The sequence below is a fragment of the Topomyia yanbarensis genome, chromosome 3 (genome assembly GCF_030247195.1).
Source record: "Topomyia yanbarensis strain Yona2022 chromosome 3, ASM3024719v1, whole genome shotgun sequence".
Classification (NCBI taxonomy): domain Eukaryota; kingdom Metazoa; phylum Arthropoda; class Insecta; order Diptera; family Culicidae; genus Topomyia; species Topomyia yanbarensis.
The window spans coordinates 232,541,154-232,560,038 of NC_080672.1; positions in this window are offsets into that span (position 1 = coordinate 232,541,154).

Here is an 18,885-nt window from a genome sequence, read left to right on the forward strand (position 1 = left end):
GTTCTTGAAAAATGTTTTAGTCTTGAAAAAGTCTGATTGAGTAGAAAAAGTAGGTAGTCTTGAAAAAGACTAATTGTCGAAAAAATATAGGTAGTCTTGAGAAAGACTGATCGAACGAAAATATAGGTAGCCTTGAGAAAGACTGTTGCTGTTGAAAAACTCTAGGTAAACCAGGAGCTATCAAGATTTGTGACCGGTTCGAACGAAGTTTCAAGCCTGTATGGCCTTGTGAAGTTCATCGTCGGTTTCACAAGCGCACTTATGCGCACGGAAAGAGTGGTGGTTCACCAAGGGGTTGGAAATGCGATTTTCGCTGAAATTTCTGTATAGTCTCCATCCGAGTCGTGTTTGACTGCTACCGGTTGATTATGTGTACCCTCTCGGCTCTTCGTCACGTAACCGAGGCTCGTATGGTCCAGGCCAATGAAAATTCCAAGGATTGCATGACGGTACGTTGTTATCGGCAATCCTTTTAGATGATCGTACTTCTGCTCTAGTTCCTCCATAATCATCGTTTGATGAGGCAGCTTCAGTTCCTTTACGATGCGTACACCGACGAGACGGTGCGTAGTGCTTGACTTTGCAGCAGCTGAAATGCTTAGGTCAACGTTACGAGATCTTTCCTCAAACCGTCGCGTTCCTCCCGTTCACTTGAGACAAAGCGGTTGCAGAGGTCCTTCAAGCCCTAAGTGACTGGCCAGGCCCTCTTCGATTAGGGTTAACTCAGAGCCTTCGTCAAGAAAGGCGTATGTCTCGATTTCCATGCTCGGCCTATACAGGGTGACTGGAACAATCCGAAACAGGACATTATTAGTATGTACCTGATGTAAGTTACAGGTTTTCGAAATTGTATTGTTTGGTGAAGGGTGTGTTTGGCCCGTCGCTTGACTAGGATTGTGCAGAAGGGGGTGCACTCTTTCTGTAGTCGACAGCTACCATTGTGACGGCGAAGGCACCTTTTGCACAAATTGTGCTCTTTCACTACCGCCCACTTCGAGTCATGGCTCAACTCGCCGAAGACCTTGCACTTCGCGATGGATGTGCAACTCTCTTTGCACAACAGGCATTGTTGTAGGTCACTAATGGAGTGGGTCTGCTGGTGTTTGAACTTATCGGAAGATGCCTGCGACGATGACCGGCTGTCGCTGTGAAGGTTTACACACCGGTGATCTTTCTTGATGCCATGAGACCTTTGATAACTAGCAGGGGTAACCAACACAGAACTAGCGTCTTCCGCCGTCAAGTACAACCACGCACTGAAGTCGGATAGCTTAGGACAACGCAAACTTCTGGAAAACTTTGCCCAGTCTAGTTTCAGACTGGATGGCAGCTTCTCAATAAGCTCGTACTGGAGGGAGGCATTGTACAAGAACTCTTCTACTTCACATGCTTCAATCGTGGCGCACAGATTCTCTACAGCCAGCGCGAAATTAACGATGGTATCAAGTCGTTCGATATCTGGAGGTGGAAATACTCGAATCTTGTTTGTAATTGCGTGGATTGTAGCTTCAGGTTTCCCAAATAACATTTTTAGCGTCGACATTACACCTGTAACATTTGATGGATGTAGAAGCCGACAACGTTCCGCGTTTAACGCCTGACCTTTAAGACTCTTTCTCAAGCGCAAAATGTTTTCTTCGTTAGAGAATCCGCACATTTGAGTAGATGAGTTGAAAGTTGAGAAGAATAGCGGCCATTCCTCGGGGTCCCCGTTAAATTCTGGTAGATCTCTAGGAACTGCTAGTCTTGCGGCGAGTTGACTTCGGTTTAAAACAAAACCATCTGTCTCAGATAGAGCGGTGTGCTGTCCTAACCTTCCGTGATCTTGCCGATCATTAGGTGTAGATCGTTGACCGGGAATGAAGTGATCATCGTTCGGTTCCGTCCCGTTCCCTCGGGGTGTGATTATTGTGCAAGAGCAGTTTCGATTCTGCGAGTTGGCCGCTGTTTCTCGAACTTCAACGTCTGGTTGATTTCGGTCCGAAAATCTCTCTTTCCTGCTTTCGCTCATAGCACCCACCTGGTTTTGGCATTTTTGAACATCTTTGATCCACTCTGATATTCTAGGTATTGCACGTTCTGTTCCGTCGTCGCTCATACCAGATTAGCTATCCGCTGCTTCAAAAAGCACGCTAAACTTCTTTTCCTGGTATTGTTGTTCTAGTTCTTCTTCTATTGCCAATCTGCGCATAACAAATTTCTTCTTTAGTTTTTTCTCCTCTTCCAGTTTAAGCAACTGAAGTTCTAGCTTTAGCTTGCCGGATCTACGGGATGAGTGCGATATGGATTTGCTTGTATGTTTCCCAGAGGATTCGGGCTGCATATCGTCGCGACTTACTGGTATATTGGCGCCGCAACTCCAGTCTCTATCAGCCACACCGCACGTGACGTCAACACACATAAAGTGAAACCATGTGTCACAGGTATCACACTGAACCATATCACTATTGTCTGGTTCGTTGCACAGTTCACAGTTGCTTTCCGGATTTTCCGCGCTGAGTCGCTGTCCACTTTTTGAGTCTTTCGTACTTCCAACGTCGGAACTCGCGGACTTCGAAGGGCTCCGTTTATTAAGATCCTCTGCTTTTCCGGCAGTGTTAGTATCCTTGGATCTTTTAGAGGTTGTGTCAGGCATCGTGATAAGTTAAACGAGATTTTTATATTGTTGGCGCTCCTACAAACAGTAGACCGAGAATTTTCCGTGTTCGTATAACTTTATTAAAGAAATAAAAATCTCCTGAAATAGGACAGCTATGAGTTCAGTGTTGGTCGGCCATGTTCAGACTTACGTTTAGTAATCCTCGGTCACCTTTCTCTTCCCGATTTCTTTCGCCTATACTGCACTATCCTCCAATATACGGATCCGGAGCAGATGAATCTACGATCTAGCTATCTAATCTAACCATAGTTTAATTAGGTTATAATTTAATTAATAGTAAATGATTTCAGTTAGCTTTCAAGTTCAATAGTGGCAATAATTCAAATGATAACTTAAGTAATAATTTAATTCAATTCAATGGAAGCTATTTTAAGAATGCGGTAATTTTAAGATATCTTACGATCGAGTTGTCCACGTTTTAATCGCTTTGATGACAATTTGCCTCCGTCATCTATCGAGCCTGATGTCGTGTGACAGGGTTGCACTATATTTGGCTGTTACCCTTTTAATTTTTATCAGGGTGCGTGTTGCTCGAAATGGCGCAGGTAACAAACCTAATTAGACAATTCGAGTCATTATAATTAATAAAGGATTTCATTACAACTTTCGATAGAAAATCCTATTTGACCTTTTGAACAGTAAAAGAAAGATGATTGAAAGAGAAAAAAATCTTTGTGTTTTAGATCCATATTTGTTTTTTTTTTGGTATATTCAATTTATCAGAATGTATAGATGCAGAGTTTTGCTTGTACTCAAATCCCAATTTATTTCTATAAAGAAAACATTTCACATTATCTCAGGAAACAGGATCAAAACCAAGTTTTATAATTTCTTTTAAGGGAGTATCGGAGTGGGAAATGAGCATAAAAAGTAATAAAATAAACCAGCATCACTTGACACGTTGCGCAACATACTAAATGTTGTAGAGTATGTCGTGAGTAAAAAGAGCAAGAATGCAACAAGTATAACACATTTTTATCAGTGATATAGAGACCCATGAATAGTCTTCTTTCATAAATGCAATATTCTCGATAACATAGTTTCGTTCATCAGATCTGATTAGCGTTATTTTATAATGCTTCTGATTTTATGAAATATGAATTGAATTGCTTGCAAAAAGTATATCGTTATGTTATTTAGGGATCAATATTGTGATGATGGCGCCCTATCAGTGCTGGTTCCTAGGTAAACCACTGGTTATACAAACCGAGTGTTATATGTATGCAACGATCAGGCTAGATTCATCGATTTTGTAGAGTCGCTTCATTATACAAGGTTCATCTGCTACATAGTATATTATAACAGAACCCAAATAATCCGCCAATGAATGAACTACTCCTGCGATTCTAAGTAAATCATGATTGCTGGCAGGAAAAACAATTAGGTATGGTGTATCGGTCAGATAAATAGTTGATCTACCAAATTTGGAACTATCACGGAGATAAAGCAAAGGTTTGATTCACCACTTTCATTGTGGAACTCCAATCTTCTCCTGACAATCCTATTTGTACTAAAAACACATAGCGATTTCGTCTCGTGGCAATATGAGACCATTTTTCCTTGATACCATCAGACCAGGAAGCGTTTTGCACCCAAACGTCTTCTAAGTGTCCTAGTAAGTATATTGATACACTGCCTATAATCGCAAGTCATTCCCATGTAGATAGGGGATCTCGTAAAACGTGGGACTGTCTTGCGATTATAGGCAGTATATCGATATACACTGCCTATAAATAACTCATCGAATATAGAAGATTTCATTTCCGAAGACCATGTGCCCACTTTTCAGTTTGCTTAGGTTAGCTTAGGTATACTGCCCGTAGTTTCACTTCGTGATTGACCGAATGAGTAAACATTAGGGTGTCCCAAAATTACATCATGTTAAAAAAGTCATCGGGCTCACTTCTTAAATGAAAGGTTAGGGTATTGGGACCACTTTCTTCTTCGGAGTGAGTTTGCTAAAACCCTTGCTACTGGTGGCGAATTTTGATTTTGTGAAAAATGGGCCGATTTTGGGTAAAATTTCAAATTTATGCCTGTTCAAGTGGTCCTGAACTGTCTTAGATTTCTTTTCAGCATTTTTTATTTTTCTGGAGGTCCAAACGGAGAAGTTTGGTTAGTTAGTTTACACAAATTTTGAATTATAAGAGCGGCAGAGCCATTAAAACTTAGTAAAAAATGAAATTTTTGGTGTTTTTCAGTATTTTTTCTTCAAAACTGGGTATCTACAAAATTTTAATAGTACAAAAAACACTTTATATAGTTGAGCCGGGGCGTAATTTTGTTGAAGAAAGTGTATAGCTACGGCTAATGGGGTATGAGTTATTTAAGTTTTTGTTAGATAACCTTTGACATTTTTAGCAATTTATCAAAAATAATGCTGTTCCAAAAAGTAAATTAGTTCAAATGTGCTTTGACCACACATTGTTTTTCGAAAAATGGGAGGAAAATTATGAAAAATGACGTTTTCTGTACGTCTTTAGTATGTCAGGACGAGGTTTAATGAGCATCTGATGTTTTTTTTTGTAACTTAAATTAAAAAAATAATAACTTTGCTAATGACGCCAAGTCTCTAATTATTTTCTGAAGAGTTAATTCTCCATAATTACTTCTAGGAGGCATCTTCAACAAAACGATTGTGTCAGAGGATGCGCTGTATTCTGTTGTAAAACTTTTTCGAGGATATTTGCCCCAAATTTGACTATTTCGGAATTATGTGATCTAAACAGTAAATATCAGTTTTTCAACACTCACCTCACCTTTCTGCATTTTTCTTCACTTCAAAGTTCCTAACATGAAAATAAGACTTTATATACAAAATGTAAGTACGTTAATCAATTCAGCCTTCAAATATACGCCAAAACTTTTCAAACCCGCTAGGTGGCTTTTAGTATAGAAAATAATTTTTAAAAAAATTGTCAAATGCTCATAAAAACCGATTCTGATGTACTAGAGACAAGCAAAAAACGCCATTTTTCATCATTTTACTTCTATTTTCCGAAAAATAATATGCGGACTAAGCCCACTTAAGTAGTTTTATTTTGTAGAACAGTATTATTTTTTATGAATATCATAAAATGTCAAAAGGTTATTTAACAAAAACTTAAATAACTTATACCCCATTGGCCGTATTGTTTAGTGTCCGCAGCAGATGAGTGAAAGCCAGGAGTAGCTCGAAACGTTCGGACGATCTGGCAATACGTTGGTGTTTTTATTTCGCCGAAAAACGTCGATAACCATCATCAAACATGATGTTATTTTGGGACACCCTAGTAAACATGCTCAATGAACCAACAGTCATGTGCCCACTTTTCAGTTTGACCCAAAAATTAGCAACGAAGAGGAGATGCATTTGTGTAAAAAGAAAAAAATACTTTGGAAAACTTTGCATTCATCATGAATGATTTATGTTCATATTGATTTGAAGCTATCAAATCTCCATAATTCTTCAGAGATTTTACATATTCAGATCGCTAGGAATATGCTAATACAGAACAATCTTCAAACAAAATGTTGCTGACAATAAACGCCTAAATGTATATTCAGCACATGTTGCGCTAATGTTGCGTGCGCAGTGAGAAATGCAATAAGCTTGCACTTAGTTTGAGCCAATGATTGTACGGAAATATGCAAATGTTTCGTACCTGTACAAAAATATCAAAAGCAATCTGAATATTTTTACGACAGCTCGCGACACAATATAAAATATATTATATACCTCACAGAAAGATAGCCTTTGGTCAGAAATTTGTGGCACTCCATAGTTCATTGACCCAACTTAGTATGGAATGACATAGTATAGAACGACTGTAAGAGACAAACTAGTTTCTGTGCACAAGCACATTATTGAGAAATCATTTCTAAACGGTCAATGGATGATATTTGTTGAAAATGTAGACTTTACTTAGTGACTTTTACTTGTGAATTGTTACATTGATTTGGAAAACGAAATAGATAATTCGTTTGGTTTATGGAACAAAAGTTGAACTTCAAATATATATATTGTTGATGAACATCTGCTGATTTTTCAGTCAGTTATGAACGCATGTTACATATCATATATGGTGTGCCCATGAAAGTGGGCGAAGCGGCTGAGGAAATTTATTTGAAATACTTGTTGCTACCTACGTTTCGTTTTTTTCCGTAGTATTTTTAAATTTATTTCATACCTTTCTTGTACTACAACGGCAATGCAATCAATACAAAACTCAATTTTATAACCCAATTCATGCAGAAATATGTTACATAGGTACGTTAGCGCTTATTTCCATTCAACAAAATATATCCACAAATGAGTTTTGTAGCAACCCCGAAAGCTGCAATTGTTTTTTATAAGAAAGTCCTTATTACATGAATAAGAATTTATAATTGCGGTCACGTATAAAAGATGAACCGGAACTACCTATAGACACTGGAAATGGAAAATTGGAATGTTTAGTGAATATTGGAATGTTTTTTATCCTTTATCAATAAGTCCGAGGAACATAGGACTAATTCGAACTTACACATGAGGTTGCACGGAATCATGCCTTTTACTTGGTGAGTCAACCATCAAATAGTCCTTGGAATCGGTGTTGCTGGACAGTCTTGCGCGAATGTTACACCACCATCAGAAAAGGGTCAAGTTGTCAAACTGTCGTAAGATCCCAAATATTGCAGGCTACTGCAGATTTCCTTTTGGAAATATTCTTGAACCGAAAATCTTTAAGCTTCGCCTTCCTTCAAAATATTCATTACCTGGCATGGAGCAATACGAGGGAACCCAAACTAAGGTTCTCTTATACGATCTTACAGACAAAGCACGCAGAAGCTCTCATAATTTTCCAGAAAATATACAATGTGCTTTCAAGGTTTCATCGAACGGAGAGTCTCTATTGAGTTAAGGTTGTCCTAAACAATAAAATAATAATCTGTGGGCAAAGTATCAATAATCCCGAGGATATACTGCATAGCAGCGAGTTATGCGCCGTAAGCTGAAAAAGAATCATTGAGTTTGAATGAGGCGGTGAGGTTTTGATTGAATATACTGGAGCCAAAGAGCCGTCGAAACCTGACTCGTCGGTGTAAAAGTATAAGTGTTCCAAGATCACTTTATCCGAATATAAAGCGCCCTCGTGAACTTGTCGCCAAGGATTTGCCGGAGAGAAGACTCGCGCTCATCCTTACTAGTGGAACTCGATTAATTGAAAATCTACCGAAAGTCATCGAAACAGTACCAAAACCAGCGGACAAGTATTGGGTGTACCTATCCCGTATTGCACCGAAGGTTTCATAGGATGATATTGCTGCCTTGGTACACGAATGTTTACCTGACTGCCAGTCTGTTGTGAAGAAATTGGTAAAAAAGGACGCTGATTTGAAAACATTAGCGTTTGTGTCTTTCAAAGTCGGCGTCGATCTGAAATATACAGACAAAGCTCTGGACTCCTCGATTTAGCCAAAAGGGGTGTACTTTCGTGCATTTCATGATGGACAGCGTTCTCAGGATATTTGGAGACCGAGTGCATCGAAGGTACCCCGAATAGTGTTACCGTTTGGGTACTTTGCCCTATTCAGCTCAAAGATGTGAGTAATAAGAGAGTGAGAGCAGCGCAGGTCATACTGCTGTTCATTGCAAATGAGCGCAGATAGTTGAGTGCTGATCTGCCATAAAATCATAATTAGCGTAGAAAATTGACTATAGATATAGATATATGTATTAAATAACTAAATTAGTTAGATTTATGTAAATAAACAATTATGTGTAGTCAACTTCATGTTTAATGTGCTAAATGATAAAAATAATTAAGATGCTCCACTTTATTATTTGCGACTAACGGTCAATTTGAAAACCCTAGAACAAAATTTGTTACACAGTACAATTAAGATTACAACACAAAACATAAACATGTACTGACTGGTTTACCGGAAAAGGAGGAAAATGCGAGAAACTTCGGAAAAAGAGAAGAAAAGAGAGGGAATTGGTTAAGGATAGGGCGCTACTGGGTTATGGATTACATTGGGCTCACTTTACAAATGGACATCCTAGCGATCAGACAGGAAAGTTTTATTAAAGAAGTTACTAAAAAGTTTATTAAAATTCGGAAATCAGAACTTCTATGTAAGGAAAAAACGTGAAAACCGTTAAGAATATCCATGGAATCAGGTATGTCCAAAAAAACCTCTACCTCAAGTGCCCAGTAGCATAACGTCACCGCAATGGTAGCCAATCCTTACACCATCCGCCAATTTCCCTCTTAACAGGACCCATTCGGTTTCTTTCGTGAAACCTCCAACGAACCCGCACCTTACGGGCAGGAAAATAGTACCCGGTCAAACGAAGGGACGGTACGGAACCATAATCGCCTGCAACGGTCACGTGGACCGAGTTAAACGCACACCTCGTGTGAGAACAGAGGTGGAAAATCATCCAACAAGCCCTCAGCCTAGTGAACGCTCCATCCTTCCGCTGCCTTGCGAACGTTGGCGATCGTCCGATCTAGCAGCAAAAAGCAGCAACGCATATTCATTCGCCCAGCATCGGCGAACGTTCCACTCATCGGGAAAAGCAACCCCAAAAAGTCGAACGCCGAAGACATCCTCTGTTCACCACGCATCCGACGATCGGGAAATTTCTACTCGCATCAGATCCAGTCAACACCGGCCGGCCGCAACACACATACACACTTTGTAGGTAATAAAAATTAAGCTAAATTTGATCGAGTCGCATTCTTGTGTAACTGATTGGTGTCCCTATAGCCGACCTTGAGAGTTCCGTCTCTCACGCTCGAGCTCGCCTGTGCAAAAGAGGCCGTTGAGAGCCCACCCCAGACGGTCCCCGTGGCTTGACCAGGGACTAGGGGCATTGTCGAAGTCCGTCTGACTGAGAGGTAACAAATGGCGCCCAACTAACTGACAATACCAATCAGAAGCACAAGATTATCATAAAGTGGAGAATGAGTGACAGCGATAGGGAAACTTTTATTACTCACATCACAAGTTGTCTAGCGTGAATGATCTACTCGAGGATTCGAAACCAGCTTTTTTAAAAAAAATATTTCGGATTAGTTTTGATTGCTTACAAGTGCGCGTACGCTCTCAAAAGGAAATTTTCAGAAAATTTGATTTATCAAATAGCGGTTTGTTTTTTTGATACCGTTGATTGAAAATTGATTAATCTTTTAATGGGTCTTGATTCTGTCCAGTAATTGAAACACGAGGATAGTAGTTATTTTGATTGATTTATTGAGCAGTGATATTTTGTTATTCATACGGTTTATTGCAACCATTCATAATGGAGTTGCAAGAGATGTATAAGAATCTCAATGTGTCTCACCTTTCTATTGATGAAGTCGAGCACGAGATGTTGATCCGTAGTATGCTGTTCGGTCTGGACGAACATGAGAGTATCAAACGAAGAAAAATGAAAGATAGGATGAGAGAGGAGAAAGATATGGTAGTAGTGAGTTCTCCTCAACATGGAGAAGTGTAAAGGACGAAATTTCGATTATCAGATCCAAGCTAACGATCATTAATGGTTTGTTGGATAGCCATAAAATAGACAAACGCCAGAGAGACAAACTTAAAACTCGCCTTGTTCACTACCGAGTCAGAATATTTTCGCTCTCGCGAGTTCCGCAAGCTCGAAAGTATATGCTCGAATTAAGGGAATTAGGAAAGCTAGTAGCGCACATTTTTCAAAAGAATTTTCCCGATTTTACACCTACAGCTCCTGAAAGGTTTTTCGAACCTCAACAGCTCGAGCAAGATCTAAGCCAAGCGTTAGTGGAAGTTCGAAGTGAAATTGAAACATTAAATGAAACCGCTTCTGGGAATACATTTGACATTGTGGAAGAAGTGGAAGAAGAGAGTGCCAGTGCAAGAACTAACATTGAAACATTAGAATTTAAACAACAGCAGATGGAAAATTCACTTAAATGCTCTGAGCAGATTTTGGAAAGATTGAAATTATTTGAACAGGGTAAAATCGAAAATTCATCAGAATTAATACAACATTTTAAATCGTTTGTAATTCAAACAACACAGCAACAAAAAGAGCAAAGGGAAAAATAAATTGCTATGGATAGAAGGAGAATTAAAGAAGCAGAAGAGAATGTAGAAAGGAAAAAGCGTTTAGAAAAATTATTAGTGAATTTGAATAACACGATTAAAATAGAACAAGAATCATCCAAACTTGAATTTCCAGAACATACCATTTCAGTGCATGATTCTGATGAAGCATCTGAAAATGTTATAAAATCAGATAATGTGCTAGTAACGAAGCCATTTGAGGTGCACGAAGAATCAGAAAGCGATTCTAAAAACACGTCAGAAAGCTCGAACGTACAGATTAGAAAGAGAAAGCATAGGGAGGAAGGAAAATTGAACCGATACAGACGAATGCCAACAAGTCTGAAAAACAAAATGAAACATGCTAGGAGAGTAAGCTTTTCTTCGGAAACTACAGAATCCAATTCGAGTGAATACTCAGACTCAAGTAGCTCAACCTCAGAAAGCTCTGTAGCCTCTTCGGAAACGAGTAGTGAGGACAGAAAAGGTAGAAGTAGGAACAGGGAATACAGAAAGAGACATTACAAGCCGATGAAAAGAGTTCCAGTTTCGGAATGGAAGTTGAAATATGAGGGAAAAGACGGAGGTCGTAGATTGACAGAATTCTTGAAAGAGGTGAAAATGAGATGCAGGGCTGAAAAAGTTTCCGACCGTGAGCTTTTCCGAAGTGCTATCCACCTATTCACAGGTAGAGCGAAGGACTGGTTCATGGAAGGAATGCATAACCGAGACTTTCGAAGATGGTCCGAGCTTAAATCAGAACTGAAACGAGAGTATCTTCCACCAGATCTCGACTTTCAGCTCGAAATTCAAGCTACCAATCGTCGTCAGTCCCGTGGAGAGCGTTTCGTGGATTATTTCCACGATATGCAGAAATATTTCCAGTCGATGACTCGCCAAATATCAGAGCGACGCAAGTTTGACATTGTTTGGCGAAACATGAGATACGACTATAAAAACGCACTCACAGGTGCGGGAATAAAGTCGCTATCGAAGCTGAAACGATACGGGATACCTTTCGACAATTCGGGTCGCCCGCGGCCCAATCACGTCAATGAAATATCGACTAACAGCAAAACATCTGGGAACAACAACGCTAAGAAGAATTCCAATAATTTAAATGCTAAAGATAGAGGTCAGAACGAAGTCCTGAAGCAGGAGAAAAATGGGGGCAAAGAAAAAGGGAGAGAGGAGGGAAAAATAGAACCAATGGAAGGCTCATCTCAAGAAACTTTAAAATCATTGGCCTCGCAATATAATAGACCTCCGATAGGGGTCTGTTACAATTGCCGACAGAAAGGCCACCATTATGTCGAATGTGATCGGGAGAGGCAAAAGTTTTGCCGAATGTGTGGTTTTCCGGGGGTGTACACGAAAACCTGCCCCAATTGCCAAAAAACGGGGAGAGCTCAGCTTAAAGGAGGAAGCTGACAGCTTAGCCGCAAGTCCTCCTAGCCTACTCGATAGAAATATAGCTTTAGTAAATTTTGGTTTAGAGCCAGTCGCAGAAACAGACTATGTCCCAGAGAACAACATTGAAGAACTTTTAATTCAAATCAATGGAGACGTTCGTCCCTTTGTAACAGTAGAAGTATCTGGTAAAAATATCATTGGACTTCTAGACAGTGTAGCCCAACGAACGGTTTTAGGCGTGGGTGCAAAGAATTTAATTCGTGAGCTACGTTTAAAAGTTTACCCAACTGAGATATTAGCTAAAACTGCTTCGGGGTCCCCAATTCAAATTGAAGGTTACGTACACCTACCGATAACTTTCAACGAAGAAACTCACATTATTTCAGTCTTGATAGCACCGAAATTAAAACACCGTTTAATTCTCGGATATGAAGATTTCTGGCGAGCTTTCAAGCTTCGACCGACAGTTCAAGATCAGAAAGATATCTTGGAACTCAGTACGAGCCAAGGTGTAGAGCGAAGAGAGGAAGAGAGGAAATTAAATGATGAGCAGGTCGAAATGCTAGAAAAAGTAAAGGGGTTATTTAAGGTTGCAGTGGAAGGGGAGGTACTTGATATCACCGAGATGATATCTCATAAAATTGTTTTGAAAACGGAATTTGAAAATTCACCACCCGTAAGAATAAACCCGTACCCGACATCTCCAGATATGCAAACTAAAATAAACAGAGAGTTAGACAATATGTTAGAGCAGGAGGTGATAGAACGAAGTAAGAGTGATTGGTCACTGAGTACAGTACCAGTGATAAAACCAACTGGGGAAGTGAGGCTGTGCCTCGATGCAAGGCGCCTCAATGAAAGAACGGTAAGGGATGCCTACCCACTTCCTCACCAAGACCGGATACTAAGTCGATTGGGATCAAGCAAGTACCTAACAACTATCGACTTGTCGAAAGCCTTTTTGCAAATTCCACTTGATCCCAATTCACGAAGGTATACGGCGTTCTCGGTGTTGGGGAGGGGGTTGTTCCAGTTCACCAGGCTGCCCTTCGGACTCGTTAATAGTCCAGCTACTTTAGCACGACTAATGGACGAAGTTCTGGGGTATGGTGAACTGGAACCGAATGTATTCGTATACCTCGACGATATTGTCGTGGTGAACAATACATTCGATTCTCACCTTCAGTCTCTACGAGAGGTCGCAATGCGTCTTAGGAAAGCCAATCTCTCTATAAATATAAATAAATTAAAATTCTGCGTACAAGAATTGCCATATTTGGGATACATTCTCTCTCAAGAAGGTCTGCGCCCAAATCCGGAGAGAATCGAAGCCATCGTGAGTTACGAGCGTCCAACATCAATTCGTGCCTTGCGACGCTTCTTGGGGATGGCTAATTACTATAGGCGGTTCATTCTCAACTTTAGTGATTATACCGCGCCGCTAACCAACTTGCTTCGCAGGAAACCTAAACGATAGCCTGGAATGATAATGCTGAAGAAGCATTCATTAAGTTAAAAGAGAGTCTGATAACTGCACCAGTACTCTCAAATCCTAATTTCGACTTACCATTCACTATACAGTGCGATGCAAGCGATAGTGCGATCGCTGCCATTCTGACACAAGACCATCAAGAGGGGGAGAAAGTGATAGCATACTTATCTCAAAAGCTTTCTCCAGCTCAGCAATCCTATGCTGCATCCGAGAAGGAGGGTCTTGCTGTCCTTTCAGCAATCGAGAAATTCAGGCCGTATGTGGAGTGGACTCACTTCGTGGTCATCACAGATGCATCAGCCTTGACGCACATAATGAAAGGCAAGTGGCGAACGTCTTCAAGGCTTAGTCGCTGGAGTATTCAAATTCAAGGCTATGACCTAGAGATTCGTCATAGGCGAGGCCGAGATAATGTAATCCCTGATGCCTTGTCTCGTGCGGTCGAATCTGTTGATGTATGCGATGGGAGAATACATCTCTCTTTAAAGCTGTGCGAGAATCACCAGAAGAGTACCTAGATTACCGAATAGAAGACCAGAAATTATTTAAATTCGTAACGACAAAAACCGAATCGTTAGATTACAGATTTGAGTGGAAGCTTTGTTTACCCGAAGAAGCGCGAGAGCAAGTTCTCCGGGCCGAACATGATAATGCGTTCCATATCGGTTATGAAAAATTACTCGATAAAGTGCGATTAAAATATTTTTGGCCGAAAATGGCAAGCAGTGTGCGCAAGTTCGTTGAGCGTTGCACAACCTGTAAGGAATGCAAGCTCGCCAACAACTCTCAACATCCCGAAATGGGGAAACCAAGACTGTCCTCGAAGCCATTCCAAATTTTGGCTATCGACTTCTTGCAGTCGCTTCCACGAAGCCGTGCAGGTAATTCACACCTGTTAGTTCTACTGGATGTGTTCTCCAAGTACCTGTGAAGAAAATTGGCACTGAGTTAGTGATTCGGATTTTAGAAGAACAATGGTTCCGTCGCTACTCAGTACCAGAAATTTTGATCAGCGACAATGCTAGTACTTTCCTGAGTAAGGAGTTTAAAGTGTTCCTTGATCGTTACAAGGTAACTCACTGGGCCAACGCTAGGCATCATAGCCAGGCCAACCCAGTGGAGCGGTTAAATCGTAGCATTAATGCATGCGTGAGGACTTATGTGAAGTCCGATCAAAGAAAGTGGGACTCCAAAATCTCGGAAGTCGAATATGTCATTAATAACACGTTACATTCGTCAACGGGATTTTCTCCGTATAGAATCATATTTGGACATGAAATTGTCGCGAGTGGAGATGATCATAGGTTAGATGTGGTCACTAGCGAACCTTCTGGAAAAGAGAGGTTAGATTTAAAATTGAAGGTGGATAAGATAGAGCATGAATCCGTTACCAAGCACCTGGCAAAAGCTCACGAGAAAAGCACGAGAAATTACAATCTACGGTTCAAAAAACCGGCCCCTGTGTACAGTGTGGGTCAAAAAGTTTATAGAAGGAGCTTTGCTCAATCGTCGGCAGCTGAAGCGTTCAATGCGAAGCTGGGACCAGCTTACATTCCGTGCACCGTAGTAGCCAAACGAGGAACTAATTCTTACGAGTTGATAGATAATAACACAGGCAAAAACTTAGGGATTTTCTCTGCAGCAGATCTTAAACCAGGCGTTCAAGACTAAAGTATCTTCCACAATCAATTTTCTTCGATACTGTTGGTAGGGGAATTATGGTTAAAACCGACACCTTAAGCTTAACAATTTTTCTAAGTTGCCACCAAATCAATAAAATTATAGTTTTTATGCAGAATTCTTCTTCAGAAAATTCTTAACAAGACTTAATTTTTTCAGCGCTTCAAAAAATTAATTTCATTAAAAATTATTGGTTGTAAAACTTGGAAAACAAAGTGACTTTTTGTAGGCACTGCGGGTAAAACCGACACCCTATAGGGGTAAGATCGACACCCCCTTTAATTTATTTTCTCTCCACTTTATTAAAATCTTTATGTTTATTAAACATGAGATATATGCGTGAATAATAAAGTGTGAGTATGTATGATGCTAATATGTGCTTTTTATTGCTTCATCATGTAGTGAGGGGAAGAAAGTTCGAAAGCGTAGTAGGACTATAAATAAGAGTATTTTATGCTATAGGATTATTTATTGATGAGTATTTCCAAATAATCCTTGCGCACATCGTTGCAACCTCCAGTTTCATATTATTTCGTAAGAGAAGATTTGCAAGCGTTCTACGTTCTGCTAATTGGATTCATTCACTTATAAGTGACACACACACTTCTTAGTAAAACTATCTTTTTCAGATTTGATTTTTCGGACTCTGATTATCAACGATCTATTGGGGTATACATAAGATCACTGTCTCATTGTGATAAAGTTCGTCTATGACAAACCAAGAGAACACTAGAAATTCGGTTTGATGAGCTTTTTGCAGAAATAGCAACAGCTTCGATAAAATCAGATAAGCAAAAATTCCAATTTTCGATTTTTAAAGAGACTTACAAGAAATAAACACAATAAGAGTATTTCTGTGCATTTCTGTTGATACTATAGTGTTCTAATAGGCTAATTGAAGTGTCACAAAGATCCCCAGTATTTTGGAATGAATCGCAACTATACACAACCATCTTAACAGCGTGTCGGTTTTACCCTAACCATAGGGTGTCGGTTTTACCCCAACAGCGCACATTTTTTTATAAAAGCGATTAAAAATATTGAATTTCTCAAACTCGTCTTCAATGCACCTAGTTGATCATAGGACAGGCCGATAATAATAGGTAGTGAAAAATGTGGTGATTTGAAAAGCTTTTGTTCGGTTAAAACCTTAAAATCTACCAACGAAATTTAACATCCAGACGAGTATGAACGCTGCTGTCGTATGTTTTGTTTATTTTTATTACATTCGGCGTACTAACATAAATCCAATTTTTCTTCAAATGCTCTAAATAAACGTACTAATAATAATGTATCATTATGAAATGAATAAAAATTTGATTTCTAGGAAATGTTGTGGGGTGTCGGTTTTACCCACAGTGTCGGTTTTTCCCACAATTCCCCTACACATTCCGTTTTTCTCGATAAAGATTTAGCAACTATAATTCAACTATAATTATTAGGTAAATGTAGGGTATATCGTTAGTTAATATATATAACGTCCAAGTCAAAGTCGAAGTCAATGTTCAAGTCAAAAATAGGGTTATGTGTAAGTGAATTCGTCAGAGAACAAAACGTAACGTCTGAAATTGTTGTCGAAATATCTGTTTCTATACCCTTTGTTAATCAAATCTTTTGTTTGAGAGTGATAGCATTTTTGGGCATAACACCGATTAATGGATACATCCCGGACAATGCACATTGCCAAATTTTGCGAAGCAGGCTTTACACCGGTTTTCCTGCGTCACTTCTCAACAAAGTATCATATTGCTCAATAAATCAAAAAAAAAAAATTACAAAATTTGCTTCACGATCATGTGCTCACTATCAAACAATAATCTTCCGGATAATTTTTCAGATCGACCGATCTAACTAACAGCCAAGCTACGTTTGAGATCGTTCTCTGGCATAACGAATTCACAGAACAAATGGAGATAATGTGTCTTGTCTCTCCTTCTTAACGAGAGATGTGTTGAGATAATTGGGAGATGATAAGACCTATCAATTGATTCGCTATAGGGTAAAAGCGTCGATTAATAGCATTCCATTGCAAATATGGAATCAACTATTTGATAAATTAACGCTGTAAATTTACTTTTACGAAAGTCGAGTTAGCGATAAATATGAGGCCTCTCAAACCTGGGTGATCATGACACCGAATTAATTTGAGAAAATAAATTAATAACCGTTGTTATTAATTTATTTTCAGAGGGAGTGTGGGGTAGTGTTACCGTTTGGGTACTTTGCCCTATTCAGCTCAAAGATGTGAGTAATAAGAGAGTGAGAGCAGCGCAGGGCATACTGCTGTTCATTGCAAATGAGCGCAGATAGTTGAGTGCTGATCTGCCATAAAATCATAATTAGCGTAGAAAAATAACTATAGATATAGATATATGTATTAAATAACTAAATTAGTTAGATTTATGTAAATAAACAATTATGTGTAGTCAACTTCATGTTTAATGTGCTAAATGATAAAAATAATTAAGATGCTCCACTTTATTATTTGCGATTAACGGTCAATTTGAAAACCCTAGAACAAAATTTGTTGCACAGTACACTTAAGATTACAACACAAAACATATACATGTACTGACTGGTTTACCGGAAAAGGAGGAAAATGCGAGAAGCTTCGGAAAAAGAGAAAAAAAGAGAGGGAATTGGTTAAGGATAGGTGGCTACTGGGTTATGGATTACATTGGGCTCACTTTACAAATAGACATCCTAGCGATCAGACAGGAAAGTTTTATTAAAGAAGTTACTAAAAAGTTTATTAAAATTCGGAAATCAGAACTTCTATATAAGGAAAAAACCTGTTTTAATCCACCTAGAGGTGCAATTGTGCCTTTCTCATTTCTACAAAGTATGATTTAATAGCTGGTTCGTACAATATAACATTATGGAAATGTCTTTCATTCTTATTACACTTGGTAAGTATATATAAGAGCACCTTTTTGCATTCATCGCGGTATCGGTTTGAATCGGAGTTTCGTAACTCCGGAGCCGGAAGTCGGATGGAGATGGAATTTAATATCAGTTTCCGGGGACGCAACACCTTTCATTTGAGACTAAGTTGATCAAATCGGTCTAGCTATTTTCGAATTCACCTTTTTACATTCATCGCAGAATTCGTTTGTTAGAATTCGTTTTGTTAACAAATCCGCACATACACACACATACACACATACATACATACATACATAAATACATACATATATACATACACAAATACATACACACATACATACACACAGATATTTTGCGATCTCGGCGAACTGAGTCGAATGTTATATGAGACTCGGCCCTCCGGGCCTCAGTTATAAAGTCGGTTTTTGGAGCAATTGCATAACCTTTCTATATGAGAAAGGCAAAAGAATAATATTAAATTAGCTTAATCAGCATGAGTTCAATGTTATCTTCATGTGATTATATTTTAAAAGTGTTGGTGGAATGAGTTTGAAAGTGAAGGGAATGGGGGGTTAGTAGAGTAGGAGTGGAGGATGCGTCAGAAACCCTTCATCTTATTTCGGTATACGGGGTGGATGAAGGAAATGCGGGCGTGAGGGTGGTCCAAGGGGAGGGGAGTGATGAAGGAAGGAGGTGTAAGGGCAAG